General features: G+C 46.1%; 1 protein-coding gene across 1 annotated transcript in view; it reads left to right on the forward strand.

The window, feature by feature from the left end:
- SV2B (synaptic vesicle glycoprotein 2B) overlaps nt 1–20,316 on the forward strand; it is a 242,673-nt gene that overhangs the window by 24,894 nt on the left and 197,463 nt on the right. The gene's annotated exons all lie outside the window — the stretch shown is intronic.

Below are 20,316 nucleotides of genomic sequence, written 5' to 3' on the forward strand. Positions count from 1 at the left end.
CCCCCTCCCCACAACATCTCTCTGGGTCATCCCCGCATACCAGCCCCAAGCGTGCCATATCCTGCATCGGACATAGACTGGCAATTCGATTCTTACATGATATTATACATGTTTCAATGCCATTCTCCCAAGTCATCTCACCCTCTCCCTCTCCCACTGAGTCCAAAAGTCCGTTATACACATCTGTGTCTTTTTTGCTGTCCTGCATACAGGGTCATCATTGCCATCTTTCTAAATTCCATATATATGTGTTAGTATACTGTATTGGTGTTTTTCTTTCTGGCTTACTTCACTCTGTATAATTGGCTCCAGTTTCATCCATCTCATCAGAACTGATTCAAATGTATTCTTTTTAACAGCTGAGTAATACTCCATTGTGTATATGTAACACAGCTTTCTTATCCATTCATCTGCTGTGAATCTACTCTTTTTAAAAAATATTTATTTATTTGGCTGAATTGGGTCTTAGTTGTGGTACACAGGGTCTTCCTTGTGTCATGCGAGATCTTTCATTTGCAACACCTGAAACTCCAGCTGTGGCATGGGGTCTTTAGCTGTTCCATAGCATGTGGGATATTAGTTCCCTGACCAGGGATTGAACCTCTGTCCCCTGTGTTGCAAGGCAGATTCTTAACTGCTGGACCACCAGGGAAGTCCCATGCCTTCCCTATTTTTGCATTTTAAGAATTAGAATATGAAAAATTCAAAGGTAGCTTCCCCTCCATCCTTGAAATCCCCTTTACATCTATATTCAACAAATATTGATTGACTGCCCACCATGCTAGGCATCGGGGCTAGTGGTGCGCAAGGAAGACTCGATCCTTGTTCTCTGAATTGCTGGCTTGTCTGCGACTTGAAGACCTGTAAGCCCCACTGCTGGCCATCAGAGATACTAACTTTGGTTAAAAAAGGGAGTGCGTCATTGAATCACACTGATGAGTTATTCTGCCAAGGAACGTGACTTCACATTCTCCCTGCACGCAGAAGATCCTGAAAATTGGAAGAGACAAAAAAATCCATCTTGGGACCAAACGTCTTGCTACTCTGTTCCCCTGAAATGGGGAGAGTGGGTGGCTTTGACCTGTGCTGCTTCTGTTTGCCGGCTGTGAACGAGAACTGGCACTCCAGCCTGCTTTGTTGTGGTGTGGCGGTGTTTGAACACTGGACAGCGTATTGCTTTGCTATTATCAGGTTACTTGTATAAGCCTAGCAGCTGGCAATTGTGTAATCGTTTTTAAAAGAAAAAGCCAGAGATATTTGCTTAGAGAGAATTTCTGAAAAGGTAGAGCATGAGACGTGCGGTGCAATCCCATGCAGAACAATCCCAGGAGTTGGATGACTGCTCTTCACAAAGGCAGGATTGTTCCTTGGTTAGAATTCCCCGTGGGACTTTCCCTCTTCAAAGTTCAGGGATGGGTCATGTATTCTGGAAGGGAAGCCTGTCTCATTTTCTGTGCACGCACTGACAGAGCTGGAAAAGTTGCCTTGGCTCTTGGGATCTAGTCAATCTTACGCTGAGAGCCTTGCAGCTCTGAGTCCAGAGTCAGTCCCAGAATACAGACGCTGGAGAGCATAGAGCTGCGCCTTTCTCTCTTCCTGTTTCATGTTCCCACTGTGGTCAGATGACTGGATTTGAAGCTTGTCTCCTTCACTTACTAATTGTGTTTAAGTGCTCTGTGCCTCAATTTTCTTATCTATACAATAAAGATAACATCAATAGGGCTCTGTCTCATACAGTTGTGGAGAGAAAGAAATTAAATGAGGTACTACAGTGCTCGAGACTTCCCAGGTGGCTCAGTGGTACAGAATCTGTCTGCTACTGCATGAGACTCCGGACAGGGGTTCAATCTCTGGGTTGGGAAGATCCCCTGGAGTAGGAAATGGCAGCATTCTTGCTGAGGAAATCCCGTAGACAGAGGAGCCTGGTGGTTACAGTCTGTGGGGTTGCAGAGTTGGACACAACTGAGTAACTGAGCATACACGCACTATAGTGCTCAGCATAATGTTGGGCAGATACCAAGTGTATCAGTCAGCTATTACTGCCTGAGAATAATAATGCTGCATAACAAACATCCCCAGATTGCTCAGTGACTGACACAATGAACTTTACTTATCTCACTCATGAGTTTGTCAGTCAAATAGAGAGGCTCTCCTTCATGTTGCAGGTCAGGTGTAGATCTGATCTGTGTATCTCTCATCCAGCTCCTTGGATGTTACAGACTGCTTCTCACAGCAAATGGTAGGAGGACATGAGAGATGCCTAAGTGTAAAAGTAAATCGAAAGCCCCTGTGCATATCCTGTTGCTGACATTTCATTGGCCAAAGCAAACCACATCACCAAACCCAACATCAACGAAGTGAGAAAGTACACATCTCTCACAGTGGAAAACACTGCAACATTATTTGGCTAAGAGTGTGGGTTATAATTGTATTCCATTGGGGAGAAGAATTGGGAATAATAATTTGAAACATCACAGCAAGTTATTTATATAACAGGAAGTTGAGTGGATATTTTCGGTTGTTGTTCAGTTGCTAAGTTATGCCTGACCCGTGGACTGCAGCATGCCAGGCCTCTTTGTTCCTCTTCATCTCCCAGAGTTTGCTCAAACTCATGTCCATTGAATTGGTGAGGTCATCCAACCCTCTCATCCTTTGCTTCCCTCTTCTCCTTTTGCCTTCAATCTTCCCCAGCATCAGGGTTTTTTTTTTTTTTTTTTCCAATGAGTTCATATCAGATGGCCAAAGTATTAGAGCTTCAGGATCACTCCTTCCAATGAGTATTCAGAGTTGATTTCCCTTATGATTGACTGGTTTAATCTCCCACCAAGGGATTCTCAAAAGTCTTCTCCAGCATCACAATTTGAAAGAACCAATTCTTCAGCATTCAGCCTTCTTTATGGAAATTTTCTATCATCCCAGAAAAGGCATTCAGAGGGCAAATTTGAAAATATGAAGTTTTAGGCACTCTGCTTTTTACACTGAGCCACAAATAACCAGGGGGCTTCCTGGATGGCTCAGTGGTCAAGAATCCACCTGCTAATACAGGAGACACAGGAGGTGCAGGTCCAGTCCCTGGGTTGGGAAGATCCCCTGGAGGAGGAAATGGCAACCTGCTCTAGTATTCTTGCCTGGGAAATCCCATGGACAGAGGAACCTGGTGGACTACACAGTCCACGGGGTTGCAAAGAATTGGATGTGACTGAACATGCACACACAAATAACTGGGGTCCCTCGTGACTTTCCAAGAGGTGTCAAATCTGGCCTTGGAGCCCTCAACTCTAAGCCTCCAGGTCTACATAGGTATAGAGATGGAAAAGAAGGCATCATCTATGGACTCTTCACATGTAGAAAGTACTTGCTTGAGGTGAAGGACTGTTTGCTCCCCATGAAGTCAAGTGAAGGGACCTTGAGAGATTCCCTTATGCAAACTGGGGATGCTTGCAAAGAGGGCTTATGGGGCTTCTTATACCCGCAGACCCTCCACCCCTCTGTGGTTCTGCTGGAGTGTATTGAGCTTGGAGGGCTTGATGTGTCCCCTGGAATTTAGAGAGCAGTGAAGACACGGAGTGCCTCCTTTGAGTCTGGAAATTTTGGCAGGTAGCAGGCTTAATAGAGTAGCCCATACCAGCAGGGACACGTGGATGGTGATACAGTGCCAAGGGAAGAAAAGGACCTTTTTCTCATCCATTCACTGAGGCTTTGGAAGGTACTGAAGGCTCCTTGGAAGGAAGCATAAAGCTTAGGGGAGGAACAGGCTCTCCAGGGCTGCCTAAACAGTAGCTAAATCACAGCAGGGGGAAATCTATTGGGTTGGCCAAAGAGTTCATCCGGGTCTCCCCATAAGATGCTGCAGGAAAACCCGGATGAACTTTTTGGTCAGCCCAATACTTGAAGTAGAGGCTGGATGCATGGTTAGCTAGAAGGTGTGAGCTGGGACCCAGCTGCCCCTCTCTGAGATGCTCCTCAGTGCTGCAAGAAGCTAAGGTGAGCTGAGTCTTGCCCCAGGAAAGCAGCATACCTGGGAACTGCTGGCATTAGAGGGGCTGGTATAGACCAGAGCAATGCCGGGAGGGACATCTCCATTACCGTAATTATTGTTTTGCCTTTGCATCACTCAGCGTTCCAGTCGAACAGACAGAAACGATCTGCTGCCTTCCTCCACTTCCAGCCCCTCTTTCTAGCTCCTTCCTGCCTCCCTTCAGCTCTGCTTGGAGCCTGGCACATTTCATGCACTGGTTAATCAGCTCTCCCCGTGTGGAGGCAGGGCACAGGGGTGTGGGCATGCTGGCTGATCTGCTTGGGGCTCCCAGCGCTTACTCCTAATCCCCAGCCTCTGTCTGGCCGGCAGCAGATGGGATCCTCCGTGGGGAGCTCACCCAGGATGCTCCACTTTTTAGGATAAGGTGGGGTCCAAAGAACAAAAATAAAATGCTGCTACTGAGTATATCTTTGCAAGGAGCAAACGGTTGGCATTTCTAGGGGAATAAGAGTTTCCCAGTGGTGAGATATATATATATATATATATATATATATTTTTTTTTTTTTAATGATAAATCTTTTCTTAATCTCAGGGAGAGATTCAGTGGTTAAAGTGGATGAGGGAAAAGGATAAAATGTGCCTGAGGTCTAGTCTGAGTACAAAGTTCTAGTGAGCAATCCATTCGTTCTCCTGTTTAGGTCGGGGTCACTTGCTGAGTTGCCTGAATTTAGCAGATGACAAACCCCCCCACTCTGGCTCTGGTTGTTGTAAACTGTTATATTAATAACACACAGAATGTGAGTTATTCCAAGACTCATGTTTGCAAGGGAATTTGAAATTACCAAAATGTATTGGTGAAATTAGGAACTATTCAAGTTTGTCATCCAGGTCACTGGTTTCTTTATGCTTACTAATTTTTTTCTGATTAACTTGATAATATTTGCTATTGAATAAGATTTGGAAAATAGTAAAACTTATATATTATAAAGTTACTCATACTGCCAAATTACTTTTCAGAACATGGTGCTAATTTAGCCTACGACCAGCAATGTATGAATGCCCCTCAATGCATCCTTGATGTTTAATTATGAAAAAAATAAAAACATGGTCAATTTGTTCATTGAGACAAGATGTTACTTTTCATGTATTTTATTGCTAACATGATTGAGCACTTTGCTTATTGACTAATTGTATTTCCTTTTTTTTAAGCATTGTCTTTCCATGTTCTTTGTCCATTTAAAATTAAGTGTTAGTGTTTTTCATATTTGTTAGTAAAAGCTCTGTGTGTATTGAGGTTACTAAATTAGTGACTTATAATTACTGTAATCATGTTCCAGTCTATTTGCCTTTAATTTTGTACTTATATGGTCTTCTTGCCATGTAGCAATCTAATTTTTACGTATTCATATTGCTAGTGTTTTCAGTTAAAATTCCATTCTTTTCATGCTTAAGATTTTCCTTACCCTAAAATTTCCTTACCCTGTAAATTTGGACTGTTTTTACCATTTTAATTTTATATGTGAGCTATTAATCATTTTTACTTTGTTATGATCTTATGGTGGGAGGTAGGGAATTAATCTCTATTTTGTTGTTGTTCAGTCACTCAGTCGTGTCCGACTCTTTGTGACCCCATGGACTGTAGCCCGCCAAGATCCTCTATCTGTATAATTTCCCGGGCAAGAATACTGGAATGGGTTGCCAGTTCCTTCTCCAGAGAATCTTCGAAACCCAGGGATCAAACCTGCTGCATTGGCAGGTGGATTATTTACCACTGAGCCACCAGGGAAGCCCAACTCTATTTTAGTTCATTTTAACTGTTGTTGATCAGTCCTTCAGCACCACTTAGTGAATACTCCTTTGCCCACTAAGTTGAAAACCCACTTGTATATTTTGCTCTATTTGATCTCTCTGACTCAAACTCATGTAATTATTATACTTTTACGTTCTGCTTTAATGTCTAGAAGTACAAATCCCTCTTAAATCTTACTTTTAAAATGTTCCTTTGGTATTTGGCTCAGACAGTAAAGAATCTGCCTGCAGTGCAGGAGATCAGAGTTTGATCCCTGAGTCAGGAAGAACTCCTGGAGAAGGGAATGGCAACCCACTCCAGTATCCTTGCCTGGAGAATTCCACGGACAGAGGAGCCTGGTGAGCTACAGTCCATGGGATCACAAAGAGTTGGCTGAGTGACTTTCACTTGGGTATTTTCACCCATTTATTCTTCCAGGTGAATTACTGAGTTATGTTGACAAATGTGTTGAGAAGCCAGAGCTGGTGTATTGAATTAAGAATATGCAAACTCTGACCTGCTGAATGAGGGGGTACAAACCATCTGCATAGGATTGGCAAGTGGCTCCTTCAGCATCTGAAGTTCCACTTTGGGGAAGGGGAACTTCAGGGGTGGTTTTATTAAATTTTTTAAAATTTACTTTTAATTGAAGGATAATTAGAATATTGTGATGGTTCCATGCATCAACATGAATCAGCCATGGGTATACATATGTCCCCTTCCCCTTCAACCTCACTCCCACCCCCCTCCCCAACCCACCTCTTTAGGTTGTCCGAGAACACCAGCTTTGGGTTTCAGGGGTGGGTTTTGACTGAAGGTGCAGTTTCAATACGCCTGCACCAAGGAAGCGAGTGGGCACAGTTGTGTCGGAGGGAAGGGCAGTCTTCTGTCCCAGGTCACGATCCAGCAGGAGACTGAGGGCAGTGTAGTAAGCATCTGTTGCTTATAAGGTGGTTGGGCCAGAAGTCGCTGATTTTTCATGGGTTTAACTCTGTGTGGTTATTTTATTTTTATTAATTAGTGTTTTTAAAATTGGAGGATAGTTGATTTACAGTGTTGTGTTGGTTTCTGCCATATAAGAATGCGAGTCAGTCATAGCTATATGTATATCTCCTCCCTCTCAAGCCTTCCCTTCCCCAACCCACCCCTCTTAGGCTGGGTTCCCTGTGGTATAGAGCAGCTTCCCGCTAGCTGTCTGTTTTGCAGATGGCAGTGTATATATGCCAATGCCACTCTCTTAATTGGTCCCACCCTCTCCTTCCCTTGTTATGTCCATGGGTCTATCACTACACCTGCCAATAGGTTAATCAGTATCATTTTTCTAGATTCCATGTATCTGTGTTAATATGTATTATTTGTTTTTCTTTTTCTGACTTTCTTCACCCTGTACAGCATGCTCTAGTTCCATCCATTTTAGTTCAATTGATTCACATTTGTTCCTTTTTATGGCCGAGTAATATTCCATTATATATATATGGATGAAGGTCACTAATTTTTCACGTGCTTAACTCTAATTGTGAAGTAGCTCAGTCGTGTCTGACTCTTTGTGACCCCGTGGACTGTAGCCTACCAGGCTCCTCTGTCCATGGGATTTTCCAAGCAAGAATACTGGAGTGGGTTGCCATTTCCTTCTCCAGGGGATCTTCTTGACCCAGGGATTGAACCCGGGCCTCCCGCATTGTAGACAGATGCTTTACCGTCTGAGCCACCCCCACTGAAGGGTTTAATAGCTGCCTAAGTAGCAATGTACCCTGTTTGGAGCAAAACCCAGGAGCAAATAGTCACAACCCGGGAGGGTTGGTGGGGGGGTGGTCTCCTGGGAGGACACGGGAGCTCACCAGCTGGCTTGGCGGGTGGAATGCCAGCTGGGTCAGGGGTCTCTGGGGCAGGGTGGCCACTCAGATGGTAAAGCATCTGCCTACAGTGCGGGAGACCTGGGTTCAATCCCTGGGTGGGGAAGATCCCCTGGAGAAGGAAATGGCAACCCACTCCAGTATTCTTGCTTGGAAAATCCCATGGATGGAGGAGCCTATTAGGCTACAGTCCATGAGGTTGCGAAGTGTCGGACAAAACTGAGCGACTTCACCTTCACTTTCACTAACTCTAATTAGTTATCTTAAAAGGGACCCTGGAAAAAGCAAAGCAGGAACTTACAGAGGGAATCCTAAACTCAATCCTTTTCTAATTGTCCAGACTCTGGACAGGGTTATCATGTTGTAAAATGCCTAGGCAAAAGCTCAGAAAAACAAAAGTTGTTTTTCTCATCATACTGAGTTAAGAAAAAATCCTGTTGGAATTTGGATAGGAATTATAGTTTAATTCCACTACCAATTACATTTATATTTATGTAGTTACATTACTAGTTAATTTGGTGACAGTTGGCATTACAGAACATGGTATATTTCTTTATTTATCCAATGTTTATTTTCAGTCTCTCTATGAAGCTTTGTATTTTAAAATAACAAAACTATTAAAATAAGAAAATAATAGAAAAAAACCTAACCCTCACTGAGGATTATATTCTGGGCTTTGGTTAGTTTAAATATAATATCTCATTAATCTTCCCAATTTACCCAAGATGATTCAGGCAGTAAATGGCAGAGAAACCTAGTCAAGACTTTTAGATTCTGGAGCCTGAGCAATTACCCTGTAGCCCCTCCCTTAAGATTCCGGCAAATTGTCTCCTGTGGTTTAAAGTGGCAGGGAAATAGTCTATGGAAATACTAAGTTTTGTTCTTATGTTAATAACTTATATTAAGATTTTCTCTTTGAAATTAAGAAAGTGTTAGAATGGGGTGCACTTTGCTTGAAATTTGGTAAACACTATGGATTTGAAGGGGCTTCACAGGTGGTGCTAATGGTAAAGAAGCTGCCTGCCAATGCGGGAGACACAAGAGACAAGGGTTTGATCCCTTGGAGGAAATGGGAACCCCCTCCAGTGTTCTTGCCTGGAGAATCCCATGGACAGAGGAGCCTGGCAGGCTGCAGTTTGTAGGGTCGCACAGAGTCGGACATTACTGAAGGGACTTAGCACAGCACAACACATAAATTTGGAGAGTGAAGATTTTCTTTATATTAGGCAAATTTTTATCCAGTGCTTTGGTTCCCAATCCTGGCTGTGTATTAGAATCAGCTGAGGAGTTTATTTAAAACAACAACAACAACAAACCAAGCAATATCCTAACTCTCCTTAAGGATACTTAAGTTAGACTCTAAGGGTGGCGCTGGAAAATTGAATTTCTTAAAGAAACTGCCCAGTGATCCTCATGTGCAGCCAAGGTTTTCGACCCTGACACAGTAAACCTTCAATTGTCGTTTCTGTTTTCTGACATTTTTATTTTCCTCCTAGAGTCACCCACAGTTCTTGGCTAGAATATCCTTTCTTTGTCTTTCACATCTATCATATTCTCTGATCACTTTTACCTTTTTATATTTTTGATTTTCTTTCTGAAGGTGGACTCAACAGCCGGGCAAACCAAACAGATCACCCACTAGCTAGAAAGAAAGAGAGTTGGCTTAAAAAGGAAAACAGATGCGATTAGAACATCAATTCTCTTAAAACTCATGAGTCCTCATCCCAGTCAGGGAATTTTTTCCCTCTCTGCCACGCCCTCTCCTTCTCCATCCACCTCAAGAAAGAATCTATTTATAAACTATTTTGAAAACCATTGCTTGTTCAGGAGCCTGACTACAAGAGACTGTATTCCCAGTATGTGCTAAACGGCCCCATTTGCAAACCCCCACTATGTCAGGTACTATACAGTAAGTCCTCTACACGCGAACCTTCAAGTTTCACACTTTCAAAAATGCAACCATGCATCTGATTCCAGCAAAGAACCAGAACCCATGCCATCAAGATCAGTCGGGAGTGAAATCACAGCTTGCACTCCGTCTCCTACTGTTGATGACCCTTCAGCTCTACCCTCTCCCACCTCGTCTCCCTCCTCCATCAGTAACTCTTCTGGCCTGTTCACTCCATGCCAGCCCCTGCATGCCGGCTGTTGTACTGAACTACTGTACTTTTCAAGGTCCTGTACTATAAGATTAAAAATGTTTCTTTTTTTTGTGTGTTTGTTTTTTAATGTATTATTTTTGTGAAAAGTATTATAAACCTCTTTCAGTACAGTACTATATAGCTAATTGCATTAGTTGGGTACCTAGGCTAACTTTGTTGGACTTACAAACAAATTAGACTTGCCAATGTGCTCTTGGAACAGAACTTGTTCATATGTAGGGGACTTACTATAAATATATGTCATGAGTATAAGGCTAGGGGTGTTGCAGATGCATCTAAGATGAGCACAAAGCCTGGTTCAGAGTAGGTTTCATCAGAGATGCTCCCTGCCACCCATCAAGACTTAAGTCATGGTGCTCACAAGTGGGGTCCTCAAACATCCTCTCTGAGGACTCAGCTGGGAAAGCAGGGGTGCCCTGTCTGGAGCATCTTTAACTGCTCAGCTTTCTTCTCATCGGTAATGATTCTGCTCCTTTTGCCTTGTGAGCCATTTGGACACCAGTTCCCTGCTTGTTCTCTGCTGCAGAGCTGGTACCCCAGGTCTGACTCCTTCTCCATCCTTTCTGCTGCTTCCAGTTGCTTCTTTTGTCTCTATGAGGGACTGAACAATGCAAGAGTCCCCAGTTAAGATACTGAGCACCTGGGCTTATCTTCCCCAACGTTTCATCTATTCTCAGTCCTGCACTTTCCAAGACACCTGTTTAAATAAAAGCTTGAGGAAGAGATGGTGCTTGTGGGCCATCAAACCTCGAAGCCTGCATTTGTTTATCCAGGAATACCCAAAGAAAGCCAAGATCCATGCAATAAACTCTGTGCACATTGTTCTATTCGTGGGACACAAATGGAGGGGAGTTTGTGTGTGTTCAGTGCCTGCCATTTCTAAAGAGTAGACCTCCTTTGCTCTTTTCCAAAAATTCCCACAGGTAGAAAGTATTATTCCCACTTTACAGAGAAGCTGAGTCACTTATCCAGTGTCTCATGGTTGGCATGTGGTAGAGTTGTGATCCACACCTTCAGATTCCTTGTCCAGGATTCTTTACATTGGGCATGTCTTCACTGAGAGTCTCTAGAGATGAACAGGGAGAGATTAATTGGGAACAGGCTGGACTCACTAGAAAGCCATCTCCCGGCAAGACCCTCCTGAGCTCTGAGCACACGTGGCCTGTGTCCCCTCACTGTTCCTAGATGACTCTTTTACTTGGAAGTCACCCAGGGCCACGTGGAAGACTGCTGCCCAGAGACGCACCCTGAAGTGGTGCACAGGGCAAACGGGGGGAGCATCACTCTGGAGGTTACCCCATCATAAAGCATTTAGCTTTGCCAGTTCAAAGTTGTATTCAGTCACTCAGTCCTGTCTGACTCTCTGAGACGCTGTGGATTGTAGCCTGCCAGGCTCCTCTGTCCGTGGGATTCTCCAGGCAAGAATACTGGAGTGGGTTGCCATTTCCTCCTCCCGGGGATCTTCCTGAAAGGGATAGAACCCGCATCTCCTGCATTGGCAGGGGGGTTCTTTACCACTGAGCCACCTGGGAAGCCAGTTCAGAGAGGACTCTTTAAATTCCTTGGGAAACAGTTGTGCATGGAGCCCTGTGGTGCTGTGCTTATCCCGTGGCTCCTCTTCTAGCCTTTTCTTCTCCCTGTTCTGGAGGCTAGAAGTCCAGTTCGAGGTGCCCGCAGGTTCATTTCCTCCTGAGGGCTCTCTCCTTTAGCCCAGCGAACATCTTCTTACGTGGTTTTCCTCTGTGTGTGTATCTCTGGTCAATCCCTGCATGCCCTCCTTGCAGAATGGTCCTCCTGGGTAATCCTCAGGGTGGACAAAACTGTGTCTTGCCTTGCTGATACTGGTTTGCTCTTCTTTTCTCACCACATCCATTACGTTATCAGAATGCTATTAAGATTTACACGAAACCTCCCAGCCTCGGGGCCCATCTGTTCTTGCTATTTATTCCCCCAGGGGAGTCACGAATCTGTCATCTGCGATTTTACAGTTCTCCGTATCCGAGGTGCCAGAGCCACGTTTCCTCTGAGGCCACGATGCATGGCTCTCCTCTTTGTGAAGGGTTCTGGGGGGGATTGTGCAAAGAATGACACCCCCTTCTTCAGGAAGTGAGACGCCTTCTCCTGAGTGCCAGGCACAGCCGCCAAGTCCTGCTGGGAAAATATGTACCCTTGCTTCATACAACAGAGGCCCCCAGGCCCAAACAGGGATCAGAGACCTCTTTTAAGTCAGACTTAAAACAGCTTCCTGCTGTCCAGAGATACAGCCATTATTTGTTCTTGAAAGGGAGTGGTATTAGTTTGCCAGAGCTGCTACAATGAAATAACACAGGTGGAGAGGCTTGATGTTGTTGAGTAGTCGCTCAGTCGCGTCCGACTCTTTGCAACCCCATGGATTGCAGCCCGCCAGGCCTCCCTGTCCATCACCAGCTCCCAGAGTTTGCCCATGTTCGTGTCCATTGAGCCAGTGATGCCATCTAACCATCTCATCCTCTGCCACCCTCTTTGCCTTTTGCCTTCAGTCCTTCCCAGCATCAGTCTTTCCCAGGGGAGCCTTGAACGGCAGGAAATCTCCCTGTTCTGGAGGCTGGAAGTCCAGGTCAAGGTGCCCGTGGGTTCATTTCTCCTGAGGGCTCTCTCCTTGACTTGCGGACAGTAGCCCAGCTGATGTCTTCTTACATGCTCTTCCTCTGTGTGTGTATCTCTGGTGAATCCCAGCATGACCTAATCTCTTCTTTCTTTAAAATATTTATTTATTTAGCATTTAACAATGTTAGTTTCGGCTGTGTTGGGTCTTCGTTGCTGTGTGCAGGCATTCTCTAGTTGTAGAGCAGGGGCTGCTCTCCAGCTGTGGTTCATGGGCTTCTCTTGTTGTGGAGCACAAGGCTCTGGGCACTCAGGCTAAGCAGTTGTGGTACATGGGCTTAGTTGCCCCACAGCGTTGGGGCTTAATTGAGGGGTACTAAGCAGCTGTAGTACATGGGCTTAGTTGCCCTGCTTCCTGGACACCAGGGATCAAATCTGTTTCCCCTGCACGGCAGGCAGACTTTTAACCACTGGACCAGCAGGGAAGGCCCTCCTCTTATAAGAACACTGGTCAGATTGGGTCAGGGTCCACCCTGAGGGCCTCAGTAAACTTCCTACTCAATCTCTCAGTTGTGTCTGACTCTTTGCGACCCCATGGACTCCTCTGTCCATGGCATTCTCCAGGCAAGAATACTGAGGTGGGTCGCCATGCCCTCCTCCAGGGGATCTTCCTGACCCAGTGATCCAACCCGCGTCTCTTATGTCTCCTGCATTGGCAGGCGGGTCCTTTACCACTAGTGCCTCCCGGGTCACCTCTTTAAAGGTCCTGTCTCCAAATACAGTCACATTCTGAGGCACTGGGTGTTCAATGTATGAATTACGAGGGAACATAAGTCAACCTATAACCGAGAGTTAATAAGTGAGAATACAGACACTGTACTTGCAGTTTAACATACATTTTCCCATTTATTGAAAAGGACCTTATAGATCACGCAACAGCGATCCCAGCTGTACTCTGTATAATGACCACTGGCAGTCAGCACAAGAGGTGAAGCTCCCCTTGGGAAGCTGGAAGTTTAACACCAACGGATAAAGAGCAGAGAGAGAAATTTAAGTTGCCTTGAAGAGAGAAAGGGGCCCCCAGTCCCACTGCACTTGAACATAACTGGATTGAATAAATTAACAATGATAATAATACTGATAGTAATTGAAATTCGTTTTTTTAAAATATATTTATTTATTTACTTGACTGCCTCTGGTCCTAGCTGCAGCATGTGGAATCTTCATTGAGTCATGAGGGATCTTTCATTGCAGTGCATGGACTCTCTAGTTGTGGCACGCAGGCTCCAGAGCACATGGGTTCAGTAGTTTAGGCTGGCAGGCTTAGCTGCTCCATGGCACATGGGATCTTAGTTCCCCAACCAGGGATTGAACCCATGTCCCTGCATTCCAGGGCAGATTCTTTAACCACTGGACCATCATGGAAATCCCTGAAATTTGTTGAGTGCTTGCTGTGTTCTAAATGCTTTTAGCATTTGTTGTTGTGGCTCAGTTGCCAAGTCATGTCCAACTCTTTTCGACCTGATGGACTGCAGCACGCCAGGCCTCCTTGTCCCTCACCATTTCCCAGAGTTTGCCCAAGTTCATGTCCATTGAATCGGTGATGCCATCAAACCATCTCATCCTCTGTCACCCTCTTCTCCTTCTGCCTTCAGTCTTTCCCAGCATCAGGGTCTTTTCCAACGAGTTGGTTCTTAGCATCGGTGGCCAGAGTACTGGAGCTTCAGCTTCAGCATCAGTCCTTCCAAGCTTCTAGTGTATGACATATTTAATTGTTGCCATTCTAAAGAAAGAACACATTTAACACTCTTACGAGGTGTTGATCAGTCAAGTATGTGCAGAAAAATGAGCTTCTCAGAAGGCGATGCTGGCAGTGCCTTCCAAACACTGCCCAAGAAAGGGGACATTCTAGCCAGCAGACCCAGGTATTGGCAAGGCTGTGCCTACTGTGGGGGCACAGGTGCCAGGGTCTGAGCTGGAGGCCACAGAGCGTGACTCATCCACCTCTGCCTCCTCCAGTCCTGTGCTTCTCAGCATCCTTCCAAATACAGATGGGTCTCCCATGCTGGTCTGCCTAATAAGATAGGGGGTGCTGGTTATGCCAAGATGAGGATTCTGACTTACCGGTAGGTGTCTCCTTGCAAACCAGTCAGGCCTTCTGGTTGCTGTCTGGAATCAGTGGGGAATGGGAGAGAGACTTGTGTTGCAGGCCTGATGAAACCTGATTTGGGGTGACAGCCAGACCTTGGGCAGGGATATTATGTTTCTTTCTTTTGCTGCTGTAACAAATCGCTGCATAGAGGGTAAAAATGACACACATGTATTACCTTGTCAGGGCTTCCCCTGTGGCTCCATGGTAAAGAATCCACCTGCAATGCAGGAGACGTGGATTTGATCCCTGGATTGGGAAGATCCCCTGGAGCAGGAAACTACAGCCCACTCCAGTATTCTTGCCTGGGAAATCCCAGGGAGAGAGGAGCCTGGTGGGATACAGTCCATGAGGGTTGTAAAAGACTAGGACACAACTTATCGCCTAAACAGTAATAAATTACAGTTCTAGAGGTCGGAGTTCGAAATGGGTCTCCCTGGGCTAAAACCAAGGTGCCCGCAGGGCTATATTCTTCTGCAGGCTGGAGGAGAGAACCTGATCCCTTGCTTTTTCTGGTTTCTAGAAGCTGACTGCATCCCCAGGCTTGTGCCCTTTTCTCCACCTTCATATCCAGCAGCTTTGCGTTCTCTGATTTTGCTCTGACTTTCCCCCTCCTGTCTTCCTCTTCTCTATGAGGACCCTTGTCATCACAATGGGTCCACTCCCATAGCTCAGCATAGCCTCTGCACCATAAGATCCTTTACTTAATCACACCTGTGAGCCCCTTTTGCTATGTCAAGTAACATGTCCACAGATTACTGGGACTAGGATGTGGACAGCTTTGGGAGCTCATTCTTCTGCCTCCCACAGTTATGTCCTTTTAAAAATTGGTGTCTCTTTGTTTATTTTTTTGACCGTGCCATGTAGCATGGAAGATGTTAGTTCCCTGACCAGGGATCAAACCTGGATTGGGAGCATGGGAGCATGGCGTCTTAACCCCTAGACTGCCAGGGAAATCCCCACACAATTATCCTTACTGAGTTAAGAGCACCCTTTTGGGAAAACTCTTGGATGACGGTCAGCTGTTCACTTTAGTGACACCCAGCCTCAACACTGGCTGCACACTCTAATTTTTGAAGTTGGATATCCCAACCTGGTGAGGCAGTGGGGATGTTGTCATAACCCATGTGAAAGTCCAGGAAACTGAGGGTCACAGAGGCTGAGTAGTTTTCTGGGATTGGCACCCATTTCCGCCAGTAGCCCCATCACTGACATTGCACCGTGTTCCTATCCAATCCATATAACAGACAGGGACATCAAAACTTATTTCCATTAGTATTTCCTTCATAAGAAGGAATATAATTCCTGACCAGGGGCAGGAAAGTAGAAATGAAAGCATGTTGTTTTTTAGTCGCTCAGTCCTGTCTGACTCTTTGTGACCCCGTGGACTGTAGCTCGTCAGGCTCCTCTGTGCGTGGGATTTCCCAGGCAAGAATACTGGAGGGGGGTTGCCATTCCCTTTTCCAGGGGATTGGTCTGACCCAGAGATCAAGCCCGAGTCTCCTGCAGTGGCAGGTGGGTTCTTTACCATCCCATCCACCAGGGAACACAAGTCTATTTCTTCATGTGATGCGCCAGGGATTGCCGTGTCTGTTTCAAAAGCTAACAATCCTTGCTTTCTGGGGTCTCTCTGCACTTGGCTTTATTGTAAAACTTAATCAACAAATCAGGGTACAGACCACCTTCAGAAGGAAGTAGGCAGATCTCTTATTTTGTTAAATTGCTCACGCATACATGGATTCTTTCATTACAAACAGAGTGGCTTTTCTTTGGTGGGTGTTGTGAGGAATATAGAGATGTTGAAAATGTGAATATTGTTCTCAAGCAGTTCAGTCTGGTCATGTGTACTGTAGACCACAGAGGTAATCTTGTAGACCAGGCTTTGAAGCTGAAAGATGGGCTCAACAATCACCAGCTGAGTGATATTTGGCAAGTAGCTTAACCTCTCTGAGCCTGCCTCAGTTCCTCCTTCCATACAATGGGATAATAACCGTACCCACCTTGGAGGGTCCTTGTAAGGACCAAATGATTGTCAAACTCCCAACTCTGAGCTGAGTGCATGGCAGATGCCCATGATATGTTCTCAACCCTTCTTCCCCTGGCTGCTTAGCCTTGTCTTTACAGAAAAGAGAAGAGTGCGCATGAGATGGGGTGGGGAGAGTGGGAAGTAAATTTAAGCATTCTGGGATGTTCTAATAATGGGCAGAGGCCAGGCTGAAAAGAGATCAGCTGCGCCTTTTGCGTGCCTGATGCAGAGCAAACTCGTTCAGCCTCGCCCTCTGTTTGAGGCTGCCAGAGAGACGTTCTGTGCTCCAAACCCGCATGCTGGCAGCATTGTCCAGCATCATCTTCCAGCAGAAAGGCTCAGCAGGTGTTTAGAAAGCAGACTGTCCACCCTGTTCTGATTTTGGAAAAGAAAAGCTCTTTCTGTGGAACAAATAACCTTTGAATGAGAAAGAGAAGAAATACTCTAGAGGCATAACAGATGAATAGAATAGACCCAGGGACAGCCCAGAAGGATGTTTGTGTGTCTGGAGCTGAGATGCCAGTGGGGAGGTGGGGTGGGTTGAGGGGAAGGAGGAAAGAGACATTTGGTATAAGAGTTGTGCCAGGCTCTGCGTGATGCCTTTGTAGGCGGAGTTCAGGTTTTAATCCCTGAATACTGGAGTGCAAAAATAGTCCCGGTAGTGACCAGGATTTCTTTTTACTGACTGATTGAGGTATGTTTAATGAACAATGCTGTGTTAATTTCTGCTGTACTGCAAAATGACTCATGTATGTACATACATACTTTCTTCTTCTTTTTTTAATCTTCTTTTCCATCATGATTTATCCCAGGATATTGCATATAATTCCCTTGTGAGATATAGTCCAGATTTCTATGTTAACTCTGCAAAGCCAAGCAGATTCAGGAGTAGTTCTTTGAGCTTTTCTTGTCTTTTTCTCATTAGATGCATTAAAGTGACTTGCATTTTGTGGACTGTAAGGAAACTTGAGTGGAGGGAGGGAAGAATGACATTTGGTGCTATTTGCACAGAGAAGCATCCCCCAGGTATTCGAGCATATTCCACAGATAAAAGAAGGTGAGTGCACTTCTGAATGCTCTTATCTTTCTTAGCCTTATCCCCAGGGCTCAAATCAAACCTGAGATGGTGGAGAAAATGCCTCTCCACCCGGCGGGGACACATGCTGTCACCAGCCCCGCTCTCTGTCTAGCAGAGATTGTCAGCCCCCTCCTGGGAGCTGTTTTCACCCTTTCCCACCGATGAGTCATCCTCAGAGGCCAGTTCTCAAGAAGGTGGGATGGCAGAGCAGGAGGAGGTGTCAGAATGTGAAAGCTGTTCTGTTCTTTCCTTGAAAATTAACTTGGCAGCTTGTAAGCAGTGAGCTTTCTGCATGGAGACAGAACAAGTGAGCGGACCAGCTAGTGAGCCAGGGTCTGGAACCCACCCCCATCTTCCACTTAATTGAGTATGAGATCCCAACGTTGCCTTATGCAAGTCTCATCATATTGCTTTACAAACAGGGGTGAAATAATCATGGTGACAGTTTCTATGGGAGATCTTTGGGATCAAGTCATTTCAACAAATATTTAATGTGCCCTGGGCCAGTGGTGAAGAACTCTGTCCACCAAGGCAGGAAACTCAGCTTGGATCTATGGGTTGGGAAGATCCCCTGGAAGAGAACATGGCAACCCACTCCAGTGTTCTTGCCTGGAAAATCCCATGGACAGAGGAGGTTGGAGGGCTACAGTCCATGGGGTCACAAAAGAGTCAAACATCACTTAGCGACTAAACAACAATGGGTCAGGTATGTGCCATATACAGAAATAAGTACATTGTGGGTATCTGCCCTCGAGGCGATGGGAAAATGAACATGTACATGACCATCACGTAAGGTCAGTGGAAATGACGGCTGTGGCCAAGGTATAACGTGCCGGGTGTGCCAAAGGAGAAATCCTTGTCTGCAGGAGCTGGCACGGGGGGATGAGGGAGCAACCAAGTGAGATGGTGAAGCCAGCAAAGTCTGGGAAAAGCCCAGAACTGGAACATGATCTGAGGGCACAGATGTGGCCACGAGGTGGTCAGAACCCAAAGGGAACAACACATGGAGCATCCTGTGTGATGGTTATGTGGCTGCTGGGGAGCCCTGGAGGCTCTGGTGCTGGGGAGATTGGTAGGCAGTAGGGAGCCACCCAAGGCTTCTTTTTCTTTTTTTCCCTAGGCATGGACCATTTATTTATTATTTTTTAAAATTGGAGTATAGGGCTTCCCTGGTGGCAATGGTAAAGAATCTGCCTGCAATGCAGGAGACTCAGGTTCGAACCTTTGGTCAGGAAGATCCCCTGAAGGAGGGCATGGCAACCCACTCCAGTATTTGTGCCTGAAAAATCCCATGGACAGAGGAGCCTGGGCAGCCTACAGTCCATGGGTCATGAAGAGTCAGACACAGCTGAGTGACTCATACTAACAGTTGCTTTACAAGGTTGTTAGTTTCCCCTGTACAGTAAAGTGAATCAGCCGTGCGCATATGAATATCTTCTCTTTTTTAGATTTCCTTCCTGTTTACCAGGTCACCATAGAGCACTGAGCAGAATTCCCTGTGTTATACACTCGGTTCTACCAAGGTTCCTTTAGAGGGAATTGTTTTGGTCTGATCTGGTCTGCCGTTGGAGGCAGAAAGTGGTTATAGGCTTGTTTGCTGGTTAGACTCTTCGCTAATTGTGTGCCCGCGAGCATGGTTTCCCTTGGGCTCTGCTTCATCAGCTGTAGAGTGGAGGCAGAAATGGTGCCCACGTAAGGATCTTAGGAGGTGGAATAGGATGACATGGGGAGAATGCTTAGCTCAGTGACTGGCACTTGGAAGGCTCAGCAAAGGGAGTGCATGTCAACAGCCATTCAAGGAAGGCTCCACAGTGCAGAGCAGGGCGGGTGGGGATGGCACTCCCTGAGATGAGGGGCTGCAGGCCTGAGGCCACGTGACGGTTGCTGTGTTGGCAGGTGGGGGAGGCCAGTGCCTGAACCTGGGTGGCGGTGGGAAGGGAGAAAGAGGGACTGTGATGATGTGATGCTGAGACTGCAGGGCTAGGCGGTGTGGGGAGTGGGCTGAGGCAGGAGGGAGCAGTCAGCTGCTGGAGTTCCAGGGTTAGGGCAACTGGAAAGAGGATGGGGCACTGCTGCAGGAATCCTGAGTTCCATTTGAGCATTTCAGAGGCTGGTGGATGTCTTAGTGGGCAGACTTGTGAGGTGATGGCAAATTCAGGGGGCAAGGTCAGGGCTGAGTTATGTGCTTGGCTAGGGCTGAAATGTGCTGTGGAGGAAGAGGTTGTATAGTCTTCCACAGAGAGAGAGTAGAGACAGAAGGGAAAAGTGCCGTGAGAGAGCCTTAGGGAATATTCCCATATAAAAAGGAGGTGTGGTCCAGTGGCTAAGGTTCCACACTCCCAAGGCAGGAGACCCAGTTCGATTCCAGGTCAGGGAACTACATCCTGCATGCCACAGCCTGAAGATCCTGCGTGCTGCGGCTAAGTCCCAGTGCAGCCAAATAAATGAATATGAAAAATAAAAAGGAGATGGAGGATAATGAACATGGAATGAGAGAGAGATGGCAGGGGGGATGAGAGAGAGGGCATTCAGAGAGGAAGGAGAGAGAGCCAGGAGAGGGCTGGTGCCATGGACCCCAGAGTAGGAGAGGTCTGCCCAAGGGGGGATCCAGGAGGATGGGGACCCACAAGAGACCTCTGAATGGTAATTAGGACAGAATCAGTGAGTCTGGAGGAGATGCTGCCAGCACAGTCCTGA

Source organism: Oryx dammah, unplaced genomic scaffold (assembly GCF_014754425.2).
Source record: "Oryx dammah isolate SB20612 unplaced genomic scaffold, SCBI_Odam_1.1 HiC_scaffold_16, whole genome shotgun sequence".
Lineage (NCBI taxonomy): Eukaryota > Metazoa > Chordata > Mammalia > Artiodactyla > Bovidae > Oryx > Oryx dammah.